This window comes from Meriones unguiculatus, chromosome 6, assembly GCF_030254825.1.
Source record: "Meriones unguiculatus strain TT.TT164.6M chromosome 6, Bangor_MerUng_6.1, whole genome shotgun sequence".
Classification (NCBI taxonomy): domain Eukaryota; kingdom Metazoa; phylum Chordata; class Mammalia; order Rodentia; family Muridae; genus Meriones; species Meriones unguiculatus.
The window spans coordinates 65,436,245-65,450,607 of NC_083354.1; the positions used below are offsets into that span (position 1 = coordinate 65,436,245).

General features: G+C 41.6%; 1 pseudogene; it reads left to right on the plus strand.

The window, feature by feature from the left end:
- The first annotated feature begins 846 nt into the window (after positions 1-846).
- LOC110555523 (zinc finger protein ZFP2-like) overlaps positions 847-14,363 on the plus strand; it is a 31,825-nt pseudogene continuing 18,308 nt past the window's right edge.

Sequence of the window (14,363 nt, forward strand, 5' to 3'; positions counted from 1 at the left end):
TGGTTATGCTTACCTCTGTAGTTCCTGTTTTCTTCCCTAGATTCTTCCTTTCCATTATTTCTTCCGTTTGTGTTTTCTTTAATTTTTCCAATTCTATCTTCAGGTCTTGGGTTGTTTTGTTTACTTCCTTCACCTGTCTGATTGTACTTTCCTGTTTTTCTTTTATTTCCTTCAACTCTGTTTCTTTTATTTCATTCAGTGTTTTAAGCATTTCCTTTCTAAGGGCCATAAACTGTTTGGCTGCAGCTTCCTCTATTTCTTTACGGATGGCAATATTCTGTTTGAGTTTATCTTCCTCTATGTCTTTACGTATCTTATTTGTTTCCTCTGTTATCATCTTCATGAGCATACTTGTTAGGTCATCTTCTTGGATTTCAGTTATGGTGGGGTGTCCAGGGCTACTTGCCCCTGGGTAACTGGATTCTGGAGATGCCATATTGCTCTGTCTTTTGTTGCTTGAGCTTTTACGCTGGCCTCTACCCATTGTGCTATCTTAGGTGTTTGGAGTCATTTTCTGGTGGTTCCTGGGGATCCTTTGGTGGAGAGAATCCCCTTGGCAGAAAGCTGGTTTTTCCTGAAGGAAGTCTTCTCAGCTTTTTGGGTATAGTCCCTGGATGGCTGGTGTTTCTTCAGGAGTTGCTGCTGCTCACCTCAGAGATAGAGACCTGAGTGGTAACTGTGGTCTTTGTTATTCTTGAGGGTTTGCCTCTCACCTAGGGAAGTCCTGAAGACAGCTGCCCTGTTCCTGGGTTTCTTGCTGTAAATTTAATGAGCAGCTGCTGTGATCCAGTTGAACATCTGGCATGTAGCAACTGTTTGTGCCAGTGTCTGGAGCACACCTGAGTGATGGCGGCTCGGCCCCACCGGTCTGCGAGTCCTTTTCCAAGGAAGGACTGGGTAATTTAAGTCAGTACAGTTTCCTTCCTTCCCTGTGGATTCTCTGGAGACAGGGACTCCCAGTCTCTCTCTCTCTCTCTTTTTTTTTTTTTTGCCCTGGGGCCTACTGCTCCGTCTCTGCCAGCTAGCTGGTTCGAAGAAACTGCTTGTGTCTGCCTTTCCAGCCTTTGGGAGCCTGGGCGTCTGCGTAAACTGGGTAATTTTCCGGACACCTTTTCGGGGTGGGGGTGTCGGCTGAGTGCTCTGAGATCAGACCAGCCATTTCCCTCCCTGTGGGTTTGCACCCGACAGTGAAACTGAGTCTCTGGTGCCCTGGTGCCCTGGGGCACACAGTTCTAACTGGGGCAGCGAATCAGGCCTGCAGGCAGGGCTCTGTGCAGGTGCCTGGGTCCCCAGCTCTGGCTCCGGGCTGGCTCCTGGGGTGCCCGAGGAACCTGAGTCTTTCCCAGGGGATGTCTGGGTAACCTAAGGTCAGTCCCAATCGTTTCCTGTACCTTTGGGTTATCTCTCGGCTGAAAATTCCAGTCTCTGATAGTGTGGTACGCACGGTTCAGTCTGGGACCATGACCAGAGACACTAACTTGTGGCTCTGGGCTGGTGGCCAAGTGCCTGGTAGAACCAGGATCTCTTCCGTGGTTTAGCTGGGTGAGTTAAAACCTGATTGAATCCCCCACCGTGGGATATCCTCTCACCTGGGAACACAATCGTCTGTGTTTTACAGCCTCGAGTTCTGATTGCTGGTCACTGTGCTGATCCCACTGTGTTGCTGGTCAGAATAAGAGTCCTCCCCGTGCCGCCATCTTGCTCCGCCCTTCGTCACTTTTATATTTAAGATTTTTTTATTTATATGTATCGGTCTGTGTGCATGTGTTTGTGCATGTAGTGTTTGTGTGTGTGTGTGTGTGTGTGTGTGTGCAGCTGGAATTACAGGCAGTTGTGAGCCATGGGAAAGAGATGTTGGAAACCAAACTTAGGCCTTCTGGAAAAGCAGCAGTGCCCCAGCCCCTTGCCTTAAACTCACTTGACCATGGAAAGCCATCTGCACTCATCTAGCACTCAGAACTATGTATTCTTGGTTTGTAGATCCTAGGATTCTGTGAGCCAGACTGAAAACTGCAAATACTGCTGATACAGAAGATAGATTGACGGCAGGGCTAGTGAGTGACTGACAGAAAGAAACTACTGGTGACATACATATGATGTTTCCATGAAGTCTGGCTTGTTAAATATTAACCTAAGATCTCAGCTGACCACATAAACTTCAGAAAGTTCAAACTACACTCAGACAACTTTAGGCCAGCTAAAACAAATTTGCCACACTTTAGAAAGGAAACAGTGTTAGGTACAATCGTTATATATATATATTACAGAATGCTCACATTTCTTCAATGGTCTCTATTTTCTCATAATACAGTTGCTAAACCAGAACCTAAAATGGCAGTTGCTTTCCTGCCAAGGATAGAGTATCCAGTGTTCTCTCAGCCCTGTCCTAATCCCCTTGCTGTCTTAATCCTTGCTAAATATTAAACAAAGACCTTTCCTGACCACAAAAGCCTTAGAAAGTTCAGGTGCTAGTCAATTTGAGGAATGCTAAGGACATGAAGTGGGTTCTTCTCAAGAGTGCAGGACCAGCCACAATTCTAGCTGTTCTCAAAGAGTTACTTGAATAGCCCCAAATATGTGTTTAATAAAAGAAAACCTTCTGTTGAAACTTCTGAAAAAAATAATAAATTTATACACATTAAGTTATCTGGGAAGCCAGGGGTGGTGAAACTTACCTTTATTTCCAATACTTAGGGGACAGAGGTAAACATATCTCTGTGTTAGGGTCTATAGAGCAAGTTCTAGGACAGATAGAGCTACACAGAAAAATCTTGTCTCAAAAAATAATTATCTGGGGAACTTTAGTGAAGAACACTCACTTCTGGCTTGTCAGGACACAGAAACAGAGGGACCCCAGGAATGCTAGGTAGTTAGGATTGTTGAAATCTATAAACTCTAGGTTCAGCAAAGGACTTGCCTCATTTTATGAGGTCCCATTTAATGATTGCTGATCTTAGAGCCTGGGCTGTTGGTGTTCCATTCAGGAAGTTGTCTCCTGTGCCAGTGAGTTCAAGGCTGAATCCTAATTTCTCTTCTAATAGATTTTGTGTGTCTGGTTTTATGTTGAGGTCTTTGATCCACATGGACTTGGGTTTTGTGCAGGGTGATAAATATGGGTCTATTTGCATTTTCTACATGTAGACATCTAGTTAGATCAGTACCATTTGCTGAAGATGTTGTCTTTTTTTTTTCTATTGTATGGTTTTGGCTCCTTTGTAAAAAATCAAGTTTCCATAGGTGTGTGGGTTTGTTTCTGGATTCCGTTTCTTTGATCCACCAGTCTGTTTCTATGTCAGTACCATGGAGGAACTAGAAAGTGGCTGGTGGCCCTTTGAGAGCAGCTTGTACAGACCAGGCATCCCTGGGCTTGCTGCCTGCTGATCCAGGCATGAGGCAGGGCTTCAAAGGCAGATCCACTTTATCCATTTTAGCTACCTCAAATTAGCTGTCTTTTGTTTTCTGAAAACCATTGAAAAGAGTTAAAACTAAGGTAAAAGGGTAACCAAATGGTCAGCAGGTAAAGTCTGGCGTTTTTCTCAGAATATGAAACACAGACCAACGTTCAAGCAATTAAACAAAACAGACAGAAACTGACAAAACTGGGTTTCAAAGACAGAGTGCTGAGAGTTAGGACTCTCAGAAAAGCATCCAGTCCAACCTTAAAGGGGCGGATCGTAATCTGTCCTCTTATACCAGGTGGAGAAATGGAGTACCCTCCACTTCCAGTAAAAGGAACTTTTATTCTCCTGCTTCAGTTGTTGTCTTGCAGAATTATTGCCTTCTTCTGCTGACCTAGGCCTGGTTCTGGAAGCTTCTAGCCTTCATATAATCTAACCTAGGCCTAGAATGTTTTCAGCCTCTCTGACTTACTGCTTAATAAGCTCACTCTTACTTGTTTTTACTGAGCTCCACGGTACCTGGTTCAACTCAGCTGCTCTGACTCACACTCTTCTCCCAAGTAACTGATTCAGTCTGGCCTCTGAATTACTCTGGTTGGCCTCAAACTAACTCCAGCAATCTGTTCTAATCTCATTCTCTAGTTCATTCTGTCTTCTCCTATGTCTAGTTTGTTCTCTCATTCAACCTCTCCTGCAAAACTCTCCTGGTAAAATTGCCTTTTCTTTCTCCCTTTGCTCCTTAAGTAGCTTTCCTTTCCTCTCTCTTCTTCTGAGAGTTGGGTGCATCCTCTTCTGTTAAGTTTTTCTCTGATTCATCACTGTTTTTGTCACTCAATTAGACATCACTTTCAAACATGGCTGTTTCCTTCTACAAACTAACTTTACCTTCATTGTTTGGGATTAAAAGCATGCACCACCACTTCTGGATCTAACTTTTTCTTTACCTGAAACTTGCTCTACACGAGGCTAGCCTTTAACTCAGATCTGCTTGCCTCTGTCTCCTGGATTAAAGGCTGGCTGTTTATATTTCAGCCAGATCACACAGACATGGAAGGATGTGATCTCCCACCAGAGCAGCCGTGTTCTGAATTAAGATTTCTCTATAGCATCCAGCTTTCTTCTGAGTCACCAAGTGTCTAGACTGTACCCAAAACAAGACAGAAACAAGGAGGTTAAAAATAACTTACATCCTTATGGATAAGCCAGCCTTTTGGTGGCATTCACTCATTAAACTGAGGGGTAGTCCAGGTTAGTGGGCAATCTCAGTGGAACCTCCAAACCTCCCAAGAATGGTCAAACCACTCAGACACCAAAGTCAGAGATGGTTGTTTCATTGGAAGATCATACCGCAAGACTAGTCACGATTAGAGACACAGAGTGAACTCAGGAACCAAACTGTGACATCGACCTATCCTTAGGGCAGTCTTTTTATAGGAAAACCAAGTGCAGAGACAAGGGAAGGGCAATAATACATTATAATACATTTTGGCTAACAGACAATGTGTTATCAGCTAGCCTTTAAGCTGATTGGTCCCAGTGAGGTGGTGGTTAACTCTGACTCAAGTTATATTACTAACTAAATAGGCAGTTCTAGCTGACCCTGAAAGTGTGCCTGGAAGTTGGGGCCTACTGTGCTTCTGGTTAGAAAATTTCCAGGAAAAACAAGGCCACATAGTTTCTCATTGAACATAAACATGGTTTATGGTAAACCTGACCTTGTACAGAGATTCTTTTACATCAGCAATGAGCTCAGATCATGTGGCTGGTGGACCTGGAATTAAAATGTCTGTAGTTATGGCAAAAGGGTCAGTCCTCAACAATAATCTCCCAAACCATTCCCCATAGTATAAACATTTAAATAGTAATTAAGCAATTAGGACCTAATGAACTCCATAATGGTTACATTTGTGAGTAGACTGTGATGATACAGGTTCTCCTGAGTGACAATTACATGTTCCTACAGGGTATAGTGGCTCACACCTAGAATTCCAGCATAAAGGAGGCTAAAGTTCATGGCTAGCCTGGACTACTTATTAAGTTCAAGGCTTGCCTGTGAGCCAGGTATGGTGGCACTCATCTTTAATCCCAGAACTTGAGAGGCAGAGACAGAGGCACGTGGATCTCTGTGAGTTAAAGGCTAGCCTGCTCTACATAATGAGTTCTAGGCAAGCCAGAGCTACATGGTGAGATCCTATCTCATAAAAAAGGAAACAAACAGAAAGGCTAGCCTGGGCCACATAATGAGACCCTGTCTCAAAAAAAAAAAAAATCCAGAAATATAAATAAATAACTATTGCCAAATACCCTGCAACCAAAATGTATTCTAAAGTAAACAAGCCAGCTGGTGGCAGTGCATGCCTGATCCCAGGACTCAGGAAGCAGAGGCAGGGGAATTTCTGTGAGTTCAAGGTCAGCCTGGTCTACAGAACAAGTTCCCAGGGCAGTGCAAATTCTTGCAAAGCCAGAGTTGTTCTACAGAGAAACTCTGTCTTGAAAACAATTACAAGAACAAGAACAAAAAAAAAGTAAACGTTATCATATATATACTAAAGATCAAAGTGCACACATATGGTGGCACGAACACCTACAGTCTAGTCACCAAGGAACTGGCAGATGACCCTTCTTCTCGTGATACTGGTCAGGGCAGTGAGCTCCAGCTCCCAGCCAGCCACTGGATCACAAAAGAAAGCCAATCATATGACATGGAATTCAGCCATGCTGAGCTGTCTGTTGTTAGGTGTGAAGATGGTTGGTTAGTAAGTGTCAGGTTACTGAAATTCAGAAATCTGAATTGTTAATTGATGGACGAAGTCCCAGTTCCTTGTGGGCGAAGGTATTCCCGAGGCAGGGGATTCTGAGCAGTGTAAGAGATAAGCACTTGGGGGCTGCAGAGATGGCTCAGCCAGTTGCTCTTCCAGAAGTCCTGAGTTCGATTCCCAACACCTGCACAGCAGCTCACAAGCATCCACACTGGTATCTGATGCTCTTTTCTCTTCTGGGACGTGACAGAGCACTCAAAGGAATTATTATTGTTATTATTACTATTATTATTAATAATTTTTGTGTTTTTGAGACAGGGTTTCTCTTGTAGCCTTGGCTGTCTTGGAATCAAACTGTAGAGCAGGCTGGCCTCGAACTCACAGAGATCAGCCTGCCTCCGCCTCCCCGAGTGCTGGGATGAAGATGCGCACCACCATGCCGGACATGTATTTGATTTTTCATTGTTGTTAAAAGATTTACTTTTTACTTATGTGTTTACAACAGGAGAGGGAATGGTGCCCATGGCGACCAGATCCCTGAAGGCTGGAACTACAGGAGTTCTTCAGCTTCCTGGCATAGGTGCCAGGAGCTAACCTTGGGTACATGTCTTAAGCACTGGGCCATCTCCCTGGCCCTCGCCTTCTGTGTTTCTAGGCTTAAGTGCTCCAGGTAGTGTGCTGAGTGTCCCCTAATATTCGTATGTACATGTTTATGTGTATGTATGTATATGTGTGTATATATGAATATATGAATGTATATATGTATATATGTGTATGTATGCATGTATATATGCATATATCTGTGTATATACATATGTATATATGCATATATGTGTTTATTCATGTATATGTGTGTATATATGTATATTTGTGTATTATGCCTATATGTAAATGTTTGAATGTATGTATATATGTATGTGTGCATACATATGTATACATGTATATATGTATGTATCTATGTGTATGTATGTATATATGTATTTATGTATGTCTGTATGTATGATTATATGTATGCATATATGTATTATGTATATGTGTGTATATGTTTTTATGTATATATGTATTAAGTATTAATGTATGTTTGCATGTATATATGATATATGTACATATGTGTATATGTGTATGTTTGTATATGTGAATGTGTATGTGTATGTATATGTATATATTTTTCTTCTTTAAGTAAAGGAGTAGGACTCCCACCCAGTTCCCCAAGCAGGCCCCAGCGCTGACACTGACTTGTTGCAGACTCTGGCTCCCTTTCATTCATTGCCCCCAATGCTCCCTGCGTTCAGCGCCTGCGCACACTGGCCTGTGGTGCCCCGCCGGCAGGTGCCTTGAGCACTTTCGGTATCCGTTGGCCAATTCCCTTGGCCTCTATTGTTCATCCTCTCCCGCAGGAGCCTGTTGAGTCAACTTACCAGAGTCGACAAATCGCCCGCTCTGGTCTCCTGACCTCACTGACCCGGCTAAGGAGCCTCAGGGCCAAGCGTCTTGTCCGGTTGCCTCCATTCCTCGTATTTACTGCGCGGGCGGTGGGCCAGGGGCACTGCTGCACTAGTCTCAGGCGGAGGGTCCCTGGATCTCCATATTTCGCGGTGATTCTGCTTCCGGATGTTTGCACCCCACCTACTCCAGCACGCACACCCCAGTCATACTCCCAACACACACATACAACCCCACTCACCCCACACCCCCAGCACACACATTCCCACCCCCCAACTCACTACCATACACCCACCCCCAAGCACACACATGGAGATCAAACCGCCTTGAGCACTTCCCATCTGCCCTTCCTACCGGGTGAGAGAATGAGCAGCTTGGCCCCTGACACCAGTACAGTGCCATTTGTACCCCGCTGTGAGCATCTGCCATGACCCCTAAAATGAGTTTAGATGGGGCCCATCTTCCCCAAGGCATCTGCTCACAATGGATTGGTTGCCTAGAGCACCCTGCAATCACTCCTCCTTCAAGAGAAAAGCCATCTTTCTGGAGTCACCTTAAGATTCCTTTGCTCTAGCCTATCCCTGAACGTTCCTTATCTATGCCCCTGCTCATGGCATAGAGTTCTTGAGTGCCCATATGACTCCTGCTCACTTTACCAGCTGACCTGGGAAAGGTTGGCTTCTTTGGTGCCTCAGTTATCCTGGGCTGCAGTAATAACATTCTTAGTCTGTTTGGTTTTGTTAGGTCCCTGTGAGTTCAAGTTGCTGATGGTAATTCCTGACTTGGAGTAGCTGTTCAAATAATATGAGAATAAATAAGAATCATTCCTGGTGCTACAGCAGGGATACAAAGTGAATAAATAAATACATAAATAAAATTAAATTTAAAAAATAGCCATTCCTAATGCTTTTGTGCATTAGAGACAGTCTATGCATATCTGTCCTCCTCTCCTCTTTTCTCGGACTTGAGGACTCACATTCATTTTTGTTTATGGCCCCATTCAAATACTTAACACTGTGGTGAACCTCATAGGCGCTTAACAAATCTTAGCTTAGAATCTCTAATTATAAAGCCATCTGTTGTTGTGCTGTGGCTTAGGAGTCCCCCTCCTACCTACCTACTGCCTAATTTAGGAATATGACTTGGTTTGTACCCTCTTTTATCTTCACTTGCTTGTGGCCTTGGGATTTGGGGGCTCTAGAAGGTACTGGTTTGTGGAGTTTGCCCTAATACAACGAATCACTGGCTGCTTCCTGCCACAGAATATCTGGGGCCTCCACCAGTGTGTCTGCGGTTCACATTTGGGGGATCCTTTTGAAAACTGCAGACTCCTTTGTCATAATAGTGTTTTGATCTAGGTATCTACTGTTAACTCAAAATAATTTCTCTACAGGAAGTGTAGAATGGTGAAGCTGATATTTCGAATGGAGGTTGTCTGAACATTGGTAGGGTGAACTTGTTGGAGCAACTGGTACTGCTGGGTTGGGTAATGAGAGCAATGAGAAACCAGATGAATCACAGAGAACTACTTTACTGGGCTAGCAAGGTTGCTCCACCATTAAAGGCTGGGCTTCCAACCAAGAAGACAAGAGAACTGAGTCACTAGGATCAGTTTGGGGCTAGTTTTTTTCCGCCATGCTTTTATATGCTATGTCATTTAATCCTTCTGTCTCTTGGAGACCTACTTTACATGTGGAATGAGGAATGAGTGGCCCAGCATCTTGTTATGTGTGTGTCAAAGCCAAGATTCAAACTCAGGCATCCTTGTCTCCAGACCCCGTTTTAACTGGACACTGAAATGACCACACGTGAAGGCTGGGGATGTGGTTGAGTTGGTGAAGCAGTTGCCTGGTGTGCATAATAGGTTGGCTCACCAGCACCACGGGAAGAGGAAAAGTGAAAACTGAAGAGAGTGGGAGCCCAGTGAGTCACCCTGTTCCTTCAGTCCTTTTCATCCCTCAGTGCTGGGCAGGGGCAGTTGAAGCCTGGTTTTTGCTTGTTTTGTTTTGTTTAAGGCAGGGTCTTACTGTGTAGTCCTGGTCAGGCTGGAACTCAGAGATCCTTCTGCCTCCTGAGGGCTTTCTCCTCTTTAGCCTTCTTAAGATTTTCAAACATCGCTTAAATATCATGTGCAGTTCAGGGATTAAAATTGCCAGCATTTGAATAAAGGTTTATTTTACTTGATATAAAAGTGAGGCTTAAAATAGTTGAATGACTATAGGAAGCCATACCTCAATGTGTTCAGTTATAGAACCTGACTGATAAAGCAGCTATGGAAGTAATCCTGCTGTTCACCTCTTTTATTATTTGAAGCCAGCCTGGGCTACATAGTAAGATTCTATTTCAAATGAAAAGACAGTAATCACAGCATTTAGCAGGCAGGGCCAGGGGGATCCCTGTTCTATGTAGTGAGTTCCAGGCCGCCAAGGATACAAAGTGAGAAGGGACATTTCATCCCAAACACATCATCTGTCACTCTAACATGGCAGAGACTTGTTCCTGCCCAGGGCAGTTCCATTTTCATAACTGGGAAAAGAAGATCATTTCATGCTGTTATATAATAATCATGTTCAAAATCAAATTTGATACCCAGAACATGTCTTTTATAGGTATTTTTAAACATACCAATTATAATCAACTGTCTTTCTGAAATTTTATTTTCGTGGCTCTTTTGAAATCTAGTACAGAGACTTCCCTCTGCCTCCAAGTGCTAGGTTCACAGCTATTTGCTACCATCCATATCCCTGCTGCCTTTTGAAATAGTCCAGGCACCTTGTTCTCTAGTGAGCAAAGAGGGGGAAAGAGACTGTGTGTGTGTGTGTGTGTGTGTGTGTGCGCACATATGCATGGGAGTATATGCTTGGGATATGCATGCATGGTAACATGTCACAGCATGTCCAGAGGTTGAAGGACAGCCTCGGGTGTCAGTCCTCACCTTCCACTGTGTTTGCAACAGACCCTTCTGCTGTGTGCCTTTGCGTGACCTGGGCTGGATAGTCTTACTGCTGCAGGCTCTCCTGTCTCCATCTGCTGTTTCCCTGAAGTGTCAGTGGGACCATGGAGGCATCTGTTTCTGTCCCTACTTTTCCTGAGGGTTTTGGGGTGTAGCTCAGGCTGTCTGGCTTATACAGCAATCTCTTTGATGGGCGAATACATCTGAAGGTCTGCATCAGTTTTGACTCTGTTCAACGGTGTCCTTTCCACTTTATCTCCTTCAACTGAATATAAGTATTCCTCCTATTGTTGCACATGTATTATGACAGTTATCTAGCCTTCTATCTAACATCAGTCATCTGTCTATCTATCATCTATATCCTATATCTATTACCTACACACACATATGGTTGTGACAATCTGTTATTTCTTCCAAACACATGTGGTTTAAAATATATTTAAAAATTGTTCAAAAACAATGTTTTAAAGTCAAAAGTTTGAAGGAAATGAAATGCATGTGTCACACTGTCAGTTATGGCATGAGCCTTGGAATGCTGACATCACAGTGGTTTCTCACCCTGACTACTACAGAATGTTTACACTTCAGTGGTTTGTCTACAAACTGCTGTACTGCTGTAGCCAGTTTTGATTAGCACCAAAAAAGAAAAGGATTATTTTGTGTCCAGTGAAAGTTTCTCTATTCCAGCCTCCACTGTAAAGGTATTTTAAAATGACTATTATGATTCTTATTATAGACTAATGATTCTAGGAAGTGTTCTGTCTTGATTTCTCTAGAACATATGAACTAATCCTTAACAGTTGCTTCTTAAAAAGCTACTCCTGTTAGCAATAGTCAATACCATTCCCCCAAAGAAACAAAGTCATGTCAGAGAGGTATGCTCTGAGTTATTATACAAGAGAATGATATCTATGTATCTTCAAAACTGTCTGCCAAGTTATAAGAAATTATTTTCTGTTTCACCTAGTTATTTTACCCACTATGACAACAAATCTTTGTTGAAACTGTTCAGATTTCAGCCCAAAATCCAACAGCTTTCTGGTTTCAAACACATATTTCTCAAAATTGTGTTTTGAGAAATTTAAAATTTAAAATTTAAAATCAATTTAAAATTGATTCAGCTAAGTAGGAACAGCTTTCCAGACATACTCATTTAATTTGAATTTCATCATGAAACTGAATTGGCAATATTTTATAAAATACCTTGACATTATTGCTTGATGTGTTTGATGACAAACATTGGCTGATGTCTCTCTTTGACTCTTTGATTCACAGAGATCTTTAATCCTTCCCAAGTAAAAACTATGGTTTCTCAGTTCATATTCCTTGAATGATGTAACATGATTTAGGCATAGTAATAATCACTTAATAAAATATATACTTCAAATATTCAAATGGTATAAGCAGAGACAGTAAAGAAACTAGCAAAATAGCAACCACTCCATTATTACAGGGAATAATTTTATTATGGAGCAGAGAGGGAAAATGTTCAAAGGTACCTGAAAGAGTTCAGAGCAGAGAGAAAAAGAAGCAGACTTGATATGATCAAGACTGTCTCGAAGAAAATGGAGACTATTAGGAGAAAAGTAGAGATAGCTTAGACAGAGAAAAACTGTGCTTTCATAAATGCACAGGCTGGACCTCAGTCCACATACACATATGTATCAGATGTGCATCTTGGTCAACATGTGGGTCCCCTAACAATTGGACTGAGAGCTGTCTCTGATTCTGTTGCTTGCCCTTAGTTCCCTTTCCCCTAGCTGTGCTGTCTTGTCTTGCCTTTTCTTAGTGAGAGAGAATGTTCTTAGTCCCTGCCTGATGTGATGTGTCAGGGTGGGTTGGTACACATATGGAGCCTCTCCAAAGAGAAAGAGAGAATGGGGGAGGAGAGAATGGTGGTGGGAATGTGGGGAGAGAAGGGAAGGGCCTGTGATGAAGATGTAAAATTAATAAATCAGTTAATTAGTGGGGAAAAAAACAGAGTATTTCAAGAAAATTTAAGAAATTAAGATAGCGCAGAAAGAGATGAAAAGACACAAGAATCTAGATGGGTGTTTTGAGATGTATAAGAAGTACATTCCCCTTCATGGAATGGGTGGCCACCATGGGTGTTAATATTCTGATAGGAGCCACAGTTCAATAGAGAACCATATTTCCCTTTTTGTTAGAGCATGAACTATTCATGCTGGACAAGAACTATTTCACAGATTCTTGATGAATGCTGTTTTTTTCATGTTTGTTTGTTTCTTGCTTGTTTCTAATCACCAGAATTCCTTTGATATTGCATGTTGAGCAGGTCCAGGACTGGCATTTTTTCATATATGCACCTCCTGGGACCTAACTAGTTTAAAATATTAGGAAAGCCTGATTACTTTCTTCACAACTGTTTATGTCCTTTGAAAAAGTAATGGGTTTAGTTATCACACGCCACTTATAGATTTCCTTCTGATGTGTTTTTTCCATACTCAAATGTATCATATTTTTAAAATAATAATAAGTCAGCAGAATATCTTTACTAAGAGTTTTGCAGTCTGGTAGAGTTTTTCTATCTTAATTAGAACTGTATAATTACATGTATTAATAAAATTACACACTTGGCAAAAGGCAAAAATTATTACTATCCACCAAATACAATAATTTTAAAGACAGGCATTCTAATTTTGAATGATTTGTTCATGATTATTATATGTCCAATGTATACTGCATATTTTATTGTGAAATTTACAGAGTAGCTCCCATGTTTCAGTCACAATTCTTTTTCTCTAAGATTAAAATACAAAATTGACTATATATGAATAAGTATGTGCAATCCTTTTCACTCTTCAAAACTTTCTGACTTCTCTGTGCATGAAGCTTTCTGACTATATCTCAGTAAAACACATTCATCTTTAAAGTATGCTGTGATTTTTACATGTGTTAGACTCTAAGGTTAACAGTCTTAATGATTTTGCATGCTGCCTTTCTTCACATGGACCTTTAACAGGTTAAAAGAATTAGGAATTGATAATCTTTGGAGATGAATATAAATTTCACTGTTTTTTTTACATTACTGTTTTTTAGTATTTTTTATTATCATTTATTGCAATTTATTCAAATTTTATCATGGCCATGGCCCCCCTTCCTCACCTCCTCCCAATCCCACCCTCCTTTCCTCTTCTCCCCCTATGCCCCTCCCCTAGTCCATGATAGGGAAGGTCCTCCTCCCCTTCTGTTTCGACCTAGCCTATCACGATGTTTTATACAAGTATTACTCCTATTGTTGCACACATATTATTACAGTTATCCTTCTATCTAACATCCATCAAGTATATCATATATCTATTACACACACACATATGGTCATGAAAATGTTATTTCTTCCAAACACATGTGATTCAAATTTTATTCAAAATCAATGTTTTAAAGTCAACAGTTTGAAAGAAATGAAAAGCATGTGTTACTTTGTCAGTTATGGCATGAGCTGTAGAATGTTGACATCACAATGGTTTTTCCCCCTGACTACTACAGAATGTGTACACTTCAGTAGTTTGTCTACAAATTGCTGTAGCCATTTTTGCTTAGTGCCAGGAGATAAAAGGTTAATTCTTGCCCAATGTAAGTTTCTCCAATTCCAGGCTCCACTGTAAAGATATTTTTAAATGATTATTATGATTCTCATGATAAACTAATGGTTTCAGGAAGTGTTGTATCTTGATTCATCCAGATCATGTCTATATCATCCACTTATGGTACTCATCCTGACTACAAGGATTTCTTTTGAATTTGTGTCAGATTTCAACCCCAAAATCTCATAACCTCTCTGGTTTTCAG